This window comes from Heptranchias perlo, chromosome 12, assembly GCF_035084215.1.
Source record: "Heptranchias perlo isolate sHepPer1 chromosome 12, sHepPer1.hap1, whole genome shotgun sequence".
NCBI classification, from domain to species: Eukaryota; Metazoa; Chordata; class Chondrichthyes; order Hexanchiformes; family Hexanchidae; genus Heptranchias; species Heptranchias perlo.
The window spans coordinates 64,709,617-64,717,116 of record NC_090336.1 but is presented as its reverse complement, the minus strand read 5'-3'; the positions used below and the strand labels follow the sequence as shown (position 1 = coordinate 64,717,116).

The window sequence follows — 7,500 nt, the reverse complement described above, 5'->3', positions numbered from 1 at the left end:
TGGCAGCAGCGACCAGCAGGGGGCTGACCGGCTGATCCTTCCCTTTCACAGGCAGGCTTTTGGCCCTCGCTGAAACGACAAAGGTGTTCAGAAGGAAGTCCTGGGGGGAAGGCAGGCAGGGAGGGACGGACACAGGGAAGTCCGCACAAAACAGGTCCCCTGGAACCTCTGACCCAGAAAAACGGGTTCCTGGTGAAAGCAGTCCTGCCATTGACAGGACAATGGACAGGGCCCGGCAGCTTGAGACACATCTTTCTTTCAATAAGCAAGTTCTTTTTAAAAAAGTTTCCTTCCACAGCAGCTCTGAGTGAGAGAGAGAGAGAGAGAGAGAGAGAGACACTGACTGACTGACTGATACTGACACCGACACACACACACACACATACTATTTATTATTATTTTAAACGACAAAGGTGTTCAGAAGGAAGTCCTGGGGGGAAGGCAGGCAGGGAGGGACGGACACAGGGAAGTCCGCACAAAACAGGTCCCCTGGAACCTCTGACCCAGAAAACCGGGTTCCTGGTGAAAGCAGTCCTGCCATTGACATGACAATGGACAGGGCCCGGCAGCTTGAGACACATCTTTCTTTCAATATGCAAGTCCTTTTTAAAAAAGTTTCCTTCCACAGCAGCTCTGAGTGAGAGAGAGAGAGAGAGAGAGAGAGAGAGAGACACTGACTCACTGACTGATACTGACACCGACACACACACACACACACACACACACACACACACACATATTATTTATTATTATTTTAAACGACAAAGCTGTTCAGAAGGAAGTCCTGGGGGGAAGGCAGGCAGGGAGGGACGGACACAGGGAAGTCCGCACAAAACAGGTCCTTTGGAACCTCTGACCCACAAAACCGGGTTCCTGGTGAAAGCAGTCCTGCCATTGACATGACAATGGACAGGGCCCGGCAGCTTGAGACACATCTTTCTTTCAATATGCAAGTTCTTTTTAAAAAAGTTTCCTTCCACAGCAGCTCTGAGTGTGAGGGAGAGAGAGAGAGAGACACTGACTGACTGACTGATACTGACACCGACACACACACACACACACACACACATATTATTTATTATTATTTTAAATTGATTTTTAGAACAGGGAGATGGAAAAGGGGCTTGCTCTGTCCACTCCACGCATCGACCCAGTATTGCAGTGTTTCTGGGAACGGTGCAGCTCCCTGTGGGGAGATATTCAAAAGGAAAAACAGCTCTTTCCCAGTGTCTCTGAGTGTGTGTGTGTGTGTGTGTGTGTATTATTACTGAGAATAAAGCTGATATCTCTCTCTCTCTCTCTCTCTCTCACTCAGAGCTGCTGTGGAAGGAAACCGTTTTAAAAAGACCTTTCTCAGCTCAATGGTATTTTTTTCTTCTCCAAGGCTGAGTGCCGCTCGCACGTAGCGATATAATTCAAAGTGCAAAATAACTTGGCGTCGTTGACTTGAAACAAGCAGGGTCTGCTTCCAAATGAAAGCTGCGCTCCCGAACTGGACTGACTGTCTGTCTGTCTGTCTGTCTGTTTGTCAAGGGGTGGAAAAGGCGGCGGTGGTGGTGAGGGTGGAGCTTTACGCTCAGGAGGGGAGACTTTCTTTCAGAGGTGCCAATTAATCTGCAGCAGAAAGTCATCCCCCCCGACCGGGATTCGAAGCCCGGTCCTGACCACATGACCACCGGGGAGAGTTGCCTCAAGTCCCTGAGGGACCTGGACACGAGGCCGAATACACACGCACGCCTGCTGCACTGGCAGCAGCGACCAACAGGGGGCTGACCGGCTGATCCTTCCCTTTCACAGGCAGGCTTTTGGCCCTCGCTCAAACGACAAAGGTGTTCAGAAGGAAGTCCTGGGGGGAAGGCAGGCAGGGAGGGACGGACACAGGGAAGTCCGCACAAAACAGGTCCCCTGGAACCTCTGACCCAGAAAAACGGGTTCCTGGTGAAAGCAGTCCTGCCATTGACATGACAATGGACAGGGCCCGGCAGCTTGAGACACATCTTTCTTTCAATATGCAAGTCCTTTTTAAAAAAGTTTCCTTCCACAGCAGCTCTGAGTGAGAGAGAGAGAGAGAGAGAGAGAGAGACACTGACTCACTGACTGATACTGACACCGACACACACACACACACACACACACACACACACACACACATATTATTTATTATTATTTTTAATTGATTTTTAGAACAGGGAGATGGAATAGGGGCTTGCTCCGTCCACTCCACGCATCGACCCAGTATTGCAGTGTCTCTGGGAACGGTGCAGCTCCCCGTGGGGAGATATTCAAAAGGAAAATCAGCTCTTTCCCAGTGTCTCTGTGTGTGTGTGTGTGTGTGTGTGTGTATTATTACTGAGAATAAAGCTGATATCTCTCTCTCTCTCTCTCTCCCTCTCTCTCTCTCACTCAGAGCTGCTGTGGAAGGAAACCTTTTTAAAAAGAACTTTCTCAGCTCAGTGGTATTTTTTTCTTCTCCAAGGCTGAGTGCCGCTCGCACGTAGCGATATAATTCAAAGTGCAAAATAACTTGGCGTCGTTGACTTGAAACAAGCAGGGTCTGCTTCCAAATGAAAGCTGCGCTCCCGAACTGGACTGACTGTCTGTCTGTCTGTCTGTTTGTCAAGGGGTGGAAAAGGCGGCGGTGGTGGTGAGGGTGGAGCTTTACGCTCAGGAGGGGAGACTTTCTTTCAGAGGTGCCAATTAATCTGCAGCAGAAAGCCATCCCCCCCGACCGGGATTCGAAGCCCGGTCCTGACCACGAGACCACCGGGGAGAGTTGCCTCAAGTCCCTGAGGGACCTGGACACGAGGCCGAATACACACGCACGCCTGCTGCACTGGCAGCAGCGACCAACAGGGGGCTGACCGGCTGATCCTTCCCTTTCACAGGCAGGCTTTTGGCCCTCGCTGAAACGACAAAGGTGTTCAGAAGGAAGTCCTGGGGGGAAGGCAGGCAGGGAGGGACGGACACAGGGAAGTCCGCACAAAACAGGTCCCCTGGAACCTCTGACCCAGAAAAACGGGTTCCTGGTGAAAGCAGTCCTGCCATTGACATGACAATGGACAGGGCCCGGCAGCTTGAGACACATCTTTCTTTCAATATGCAAGTTCTTTTTAAAAAAGTTTCCTTCCACAGCAGCTCTGAGTGAGAGAGAGAGAGAGAGAGACACTGACTCACTGACTGATACTGACACCGACACACACACACACACACACACACACACACACACACATATTATTTATTATTATTTTTAATTGATTTTTAGAACAGGGAGATGGAATAGGGGCTTGCTCCGTCCACTCCACGCATCGACCCAGTATTGCAGTGTTTCTGGGAACGGTGCAGCTCCCCGTGGGGAGATATTCAAAAGGAAAATCAGCTCTTTCCCAGTGTCTCTGTGTGTGTGTGTGTGTGTGTGTGTGTATTATTACTGAGAATAAAGCTGATATCTCTCTCTCTCTCTCTCTCCCTCTCTCTCTCTCACTCAGAGCTGCTGTGGAAGGAAACCTTTTTAAAAAGAACTTTCTCAGCTCAGTGGTATTTTTTTCTTCTCCAAGGCTGAGTGCCGCTCGCACGTAGCGATATAATTCAAAGTGCAAAATAACTTGGCGTCGTTGACTTGAAACAAGCAGGGTCTGCTTCCAAATGAAAGCTGCGCTCCCGAACTGGACTGACTGTCTGTCTGTCTGTCTGTTTGTCAAGGGGTGGAAAAGGCGGCGGTGGTGGTGAGGGTGGAGCTTTACGCTCAGGAGGGGAGACTTTCTTTCAGAGGTGCCAATTAATCTGCAGCAGAAAGCCATCCCCCCCGACCGGGATTCGAAGCCCGGTCCTGACCACGAGACCACCGGGGAGAGTTGCCTCAAGTCCCTGAGGGACCTGGACACGAGGCCGAATACACACGCACGCCTGCTGCACTGGCAGCAGCGACCAACAGGGGGCTGACCGGCTGATCCTTCCCTTTCACAGGCAGGCTTTTGGCCCTCGCTGAAACGACAAAGGTGTTCAGAAGGAAGTCCTGGGGGGAAGGCAGGCAGGGAGGGACGGACACAGGGAAGTCCGCACAAAACAGGTCCCCTGGAACCTCTGACCCAGAAAAACGGGTTCCTGGTGAAAGCAGTCCTGCCATTGACATGACAATGGACAGGGCCCGGCAGCTTGAGACACATCTTTCTTTCAATATGCAAGTTCTTTTTAAAAAAGTTTCCTTCCACAGCAGCTCTGAGTGAGAGAGAGAGAGAGAGAGACACTGACTCACTGACTGATACTGACACCGACACACACACACACACACACACACACACACACACACATATTATTTATTATTATTTTTAATTGATTTTTAGAACAGGGAGATGGAATAGGGGCTTGCTCCGTCCACTCCACGCATCGACCCAGTATTGCAGTGTTTCTGGGAACGGTGCAGCTCCCCGTGGGGAGATATTCAAAAGGAAAATCAGCTCTTTCCCAGTGTCTCTGTGTGTGTGTGTGTGTGTGTGTGTGTGTGTGTGTGTGTGTGTATTATTACTGAGAATAAAGCTGATATCTCTCTCTCTCTCTCACTCAGAGCTGCTGTGGAAGGAAACCTTTTTAAAAAGAACTTTCTCAGCTCAGTGGTATTTTTTTCTTCTCCAAGGCTGAGTGCCGCTCGCACGGAGCGATATAATTCAAAGTGCAAAATAACTTGGCGTCGTTGACTTTAAACAAGCAGGGTCTGCTTCCAAATGAAAGCTGCGCTCCCGAACTGGACTGACTGTCTGTCTGTCTGTCTGTCTGTCTGTTTGTCAAGGGGAGGAAAAGGTGGCGGTGGTGGTGGTGGTGAGGGTGGAGCTTTACGCTCAGGAGGGGAGACTTTCTTTCAGAGGTGCCAATTAATCTGCAGCAGAAAGTCATCCCCCCCCAACCGGGATTCGAAGCCCGGTCCTGACCACGAGACCACCGGGGAGAGTTGCCTCAAGTCCCTGAGGGACCTGGACACGAGGCCGAATACACACGCACGCCTGCTGCACTGGCAGCAGCGACCAACAGGGGGCTGACCGGCTGATCCTTCCCTTTCACAGGCAGGCTTTTGGCCCTCGCTCAAACGACAAAGGTGTTCAGAAGGAAGTCCTGGGGGGAAGGCATGGAGGGACGGACACAGGGAAGTCCGCACAAAACAGGTCCCCTGGAACCTCTGACCCAGAAAACCGGGTTCCTGGTGAAAGCAGTCCTGCCCCGCCCTGCCATTAACATGACAATGGACAGGGCCCGGACCAGGCGCAGCGGACGGTAGCGAGCAGTCGGAGGGTGAAAATCCGCCAGTGGGTGAAAAGGAGAGCCGTGCGGTGAGAGGAGGCGGAAAGCGGTTCGCAGACTTTCGCTGTACCTCCGGCGGGCAGCGCCGCACCTCCGAGCGCTCGGTACCGTCCGCTGCGCCTCGTCCTGCCGCACGCGACGAGCCGTCCCCGGAGGAAATCGGCCTCGGCCCTCCTGAGATATCAGCCTCCATACGGGCGTCACAAATCAGTGGACATGGTCAGCTGCAAAGCAGTGTCATTACAACCTTTCATAAACGACAGGGCAGCACCGCACCGCACTGCACTGCACCCCACACTACATCACACTTGCCTGCCTGCCTGCCTGCCGGCCTGCCGCTGCCTACTCTCACCAGCGGACCAAAGTGAGGATAACACCCCGAAGCAAGCATCTCCCTTGCCGCCCACCAGCCCACACCATTCCCCTTGCCTGCCTCCCACAAATTCCACCAGCGAGGCAAAGTGAAAATCAACCCCCAAAAAACGCACTCCACACCGGCCATCGCCCGCTATACACCCCCCCCCCCCCCCCCCCGGGGCGAATATTAAGCCCGAGAACACCGACTGTAACCAACCGCAGTGAAAAGTTGAAGTGGCAACTCATTAACCAGATTTACACTTGGCAACTCATAAACCAAATGAACAAAAAATCTGGTTAATGAGTTGCCCAAAATAAATCTGGTTAATGAGTTGCCACTTCAACTTTTCACTGCGGTTGGTTACAGTCGGTGTTCTCGGGCTTAATATTCACCCCGGGGGGGCGGGGTGGGTGATTCTGGGGGTAGTGTCCGGGAGGGTGAGCCTTTTATTCGGCAGGAGGCGTGTGGGGAAATCATCAACCTGTCAGACGATGAGTTGTCACAAATGCCATTGCTTAATGAAAGCTGCGCTCCCGAACTGGACTGACTGTCTGACTGTCTGTCTGTCCGTTTGTCAAGGGGAGGAAAAGGCGGTGGTGGTGGTGAGGGTGGAGCTTTACGCTCAGGAGGGGAGACTTTCCTTCATGCCAATTAATCTGCAGCAGAAAGTCATCCCCCCCCGACCGGGATTCGAAGCCCGGTCCTGACCACGAGACCACCGGGGAGAGCTGCCTCAAGTCCCTGAGGGACCTGGACACGAGGCCGAGGACACACGCACGCCTGCTGCACTGGCAGCAGCGACCAGCAGGGGGCTGACCGGCTGATCCTTCCCTTTCACAGGCAGGCTTTTGGCCCTCGCTCAAACGACAAAGGTGTTCAGAAGGAAGTCCTGGGGGGGAGGGAGGGAGGCAGGGAAATCAGCACAAAGCAGGTCCCCTGGAATCTCACACCTGCGTCCCAGAAAACAGGTCTCCTGGTCAAAGCAGTCCTGCCCCGTCCTGCCATTAACGTGACAATGGACAGGGCCCGGCAGCTTGAGACACATCTTTTTTTCAATATGCAAGTTCTTTTTAAAAAGGTTTCCTTCCACAGCAGCTCTGAGTAAGAGTGAGAGAGAGAGAGAGAGAGAGAGAGACTGACACTGACACTGACACTGACACTGACACACACACACACACACACACACACACACACACACACACACCGTCTCCCATCCGATTGGTGGACTATGGGATTGAAAATCGAACTTTGAGTTTCAATGCAGGGGGGAGAGCGCGAACGCAGCCCCTCCCAACTACCACACGCGCGTTGTTGTTGTTGTAATATAGAACTGCAAGTTGCCGTTGTCGTGGTCGTTTCGAATCAGCACAAAGTAGGTGCCTCCCTGGAATGTCACACCTGCGTCCCAGAAAACAGGTCTCCCGGTCAAAGCAGTCCCGCCCCGCCCTGGGATTAACATGACAACGGACAGGGCCCAGTCAGGGAGCAGCTTGAGAGACACCTTTCAATAGGCGCTTCTGAAACATTAACGCCTTGTTTCTTCCGACAGTTTAACCAGCGATTAACATGACAACGGACAGGGCCCAGTCAGGGAGCAGCTTGAGAGACACCTTTCAATAGGCGCTTCTGAAACATTAACGCCTTGTTTCTTTCGACAGTTTAACCAGCCTTTAACACGCCTTGTGTTTTTATTTCCCATTTCCAGCCAGCCAGCCAGCCAGCCAGCCAGCCAGCCAGCCAGCCGAGCCGAGCCAGCATCTGCAGTATTTTTTTTGATTGGTCTTGCCTGCCGTGGAATGAATGTTTCAACACGAGCTGCTGATTGTCAGCACCTCACCTCTTTCTCAATTGGC

General features: G+C 52.4%; 4 pseudogenes; all 4 read left to right on the top strand.

Moving 5' to 3' along the window:
• Positions 1-1,070: 1,070 nt before the first annotated feature.
• Positions 1,071-1,187, top strand: LOC137329209 (U2 spliceosomal RNA; annotated as a pseudogene).
• A 965-nt stretch (positions 1,188-2,152) lies between these two features.
• LOC137329361 (U2 spliceosomal RNA) lies at positions 2,153-2,269 on the top strand (annotated as a pseudogene).
• A 961-nt stretch (positions 2,270-3,230) lies between these two features.
• On the top strand, positions 3,231-3,347 carry LOC137329481 (U2 spliceosomal RNA; annotated as a pseudogene).
• Positions 3,348-4,308: 961 nt separating this feature from the next.
• On the top strand, positions 4,309-4,425 carry LOC137329480 (U2 spliceosomal RNA; annotated as a pseudogene).
• Positions 4,426-7,500: the final 3,075 nt, after the last annotated feature.